The sequence below is a fragment of the Pteronotus mesoamericanus genome, unplaced genomic scaffold (genome assembly GCF_021234165.1).
Source record: "Pteronotus mesoamericanus isolate MK-2021 breed Mesoamerican mustached bat unplaced genomic scaffold, CSHL_Meso_final scaffold_1186, whole genome shotgun sequence".
NCBI lineage: Eukaryota > Metazoa > Chordata > Mammalia > Chiroptera > Mormoopidae > Pteronotus > Pteronotus mesoamericanus.
Window position 1 is genome coordinate 7,244,475 of NW_026555302.1, and position 2,475 is coordinate 7,246,949.

The 2,475-nt window shown below is 40.1% G+C and overlaps 1 non-coding gene across 1 annotated transcript; it reads right to left on the reverse strand.

Moving 5' to 3' along the window:
* Positions 1 to 1,659: 1,659 nt before the first annotated feature.
* Positions 1,660 to 1,761, reverse strand: LOC129082105 (U6 spliceosomal RNA). The gene has a single exon (XR_008530368.1). It is a non-coding gene; the product is annotated as a U6 spliceosomal RNA (small nuclear RNA).
* Between the last annotated feature and the right edge of the window lie 714 nt (positions 1,762 to 2,475).

The window sequence follows — 2,475 nt, forward strand, 5'->3', positions numbered from 1 at the left end:
AGAATGCAGGCTCACCAAGGACAGGGACTCTGTTGTGTTTGCTGCTCTGTGCTCAGGACCGAGAATAGTACCTGGCACATTGGCCCTCGGATAAGACAATGGAGGATTAAGGGAAATGGATGGGAGGGAGACATTTTTCTGTAGATACTTTCAAATCTTTTCAGTTTTATACAATGTATGTGTTAGTAGCTATAAAAATGAGAATTGCACAAAAATTTCCAAACATTAGATTTTACACTATGGATAGTTAAAGAATCTTGAGAACTCATTCAGCCCTCTCCCCTACCTTTCACAGGGCCATACACAGCTGCTCTGCATATTGTTTTAGAGGAAGAGGAGTGAAGACAGATGGGAACTGACTTTTTGTATGTCACCTTGATAATGAATTTTGGTTTTCTTGTCACCTCACTCAAACTCAGCTGCATTCGTGGTTGTTTTATTAGACATCATTAGTAGCCATTCATAAATCTGAGAAAACATTATACTTGGGACGACTTGTATTTTTTCCATCAATCCCATAGTCCTGGGAGAGTTTGCCATGGGATTCCTTGATGTGGATTGTCCTTGGGAACTGGGAGCCACTTCAGGGCTTATTAAACCTGGCCCTGGTTTCTGGCCACAGAAGCAAAACTTTTCACCTATATTTAGGCAGATGATAACTTCACAGGGAAGAAAGATGGTTTGTAAGCCCAAGATAGATTCAAGGTGGTAGATGCCCTTCTCTCTGCCAAAATGTCAGACATGGCCCCTGCAGGTCTGGGCTGAATCGTGGGGGTCATAAATCACGCAAACAGATTGAGGCGCTCTGCAGGGTTCTTGGCATGAGTCATTCTTCTTTTTCTGGGACCGCTGTGTTTGGGACAACCCTAGAGCGCTAGTGTTCTAACACTTGCCAAGACTGAGGCTGTGAGAAACAGACTTACAGACATAATGCCATTCAGTGATGGAGGTTTCTAATTTTCACTAAACTTCATATTTACTTTTAAATAAAAGTAATCCTTATGCATAAGATACTCCAAGTGTTATTACAGAAGCTGCTATTCCAAAGCCCACCAGGGAAAGCTTTTTATGCCTAAGGATTTAGGAGCTCAGACATAAGTTGACATAAACAAGGGAAAAGAAATTTCACTTACTGAGTACCTCTAACATGCCTGTGTGGGCATGAATTTGGAAAAGAAGTATTAGCAATTGCTCTTAGAGTATAGAACAGAAATCTCGGTATAGAACCAAAATGGCTTACAATGAGAGGCAGCAGGACTTCCTGATTCTGATTCCTAATGCTGTCCTGTAATAACTGAGCAGTCTTCAACACCTAAGCCAGGAATATAGGAAATCCACACGTTAGGTACAGGGTGGGGACGGGCATGGACTCATGTTCCCACCAGACCCACAAAATCAAAAACTGAAAAGAGGGCCTGTTGTCTGTACCTTCGAATAGCTCTCTGCCTCTGGCTGAGACCCATCCCTGTACCACACTCTCTGTCCTGCGGCCTCTCTGGAGTCTGTGAAGTCAGCAGCTCCCTGCTTGATCAGATAGAAGCGTCACTCCTACCAACAAGAGGCTGTTTTTAAAAAATTAACTTATGTCATAAAATTCATCCTTTTAAATTGTACAATTCAGTTAATTTTATTTTATCTTTTTTTGAAGTAAACAGAATAAACTGTTTATTAAGACACTGTGTAATAAAATTCCTTGCTCGGGCCATGCTAATCTTCTCAGTATCGTTCCAATTTTAGTGTATGTGCTGCCGAAGCGAGCACTAATTCAGTTAATTTTAGTTTGTTCATAAGTTGTACAACCATTGCCATTATCTAATTCCAGAATATTTACATCAATCCAGAAAGAAACTCCATGCCCATTAGCAGCTATTCCCCACCACTGGCAATCACTAACCTACTTTCTGTCTCTATGGATTTGCCTCTTCTAGAAATTTCATTTAAACGGAATCACACAATATGCAGCTTTTTGTGTCTGGCTTCTCACTTACCATAATGTTTTCAAGGTTCATCTATGTTGTAGCATGAATCAGAGAACTCCATTCCCTGTAATGGCTGAATATTCTATTTATAAATATGCCAGATTTTGTTTATACGTCCATCAGGTGTCATGATGCATTTGTGTTGTTTTCCCTTTCTTTTGGCTGTTAAGAATCATGCTTCTATGAACATTCATGTCCAGGTTTTTTTAAGGACAACAGCTTACATTTCTCATGGGTAAAAGTTGGGAGTGAAATTGTTGGGTCATATGAGGTTTCCAGTTGCTCCACATTCTCACCAACACTTGCTGTTATCTGTCTTTTTTGTTATAGTCACGGTAGTGAGTGTGAAGTATTATGTTGTGGTTTTTCTTTGCATTTCCTTGATTGTTAATGATGTTTAGCACCTTTTAATGCGCTTATTGGCTATTTGTTTGTCTTCTTTGGAGAAATGTCTATTAAGCTCCTTTGCCCATTTCGATGGGTAAAAATGTGAAGG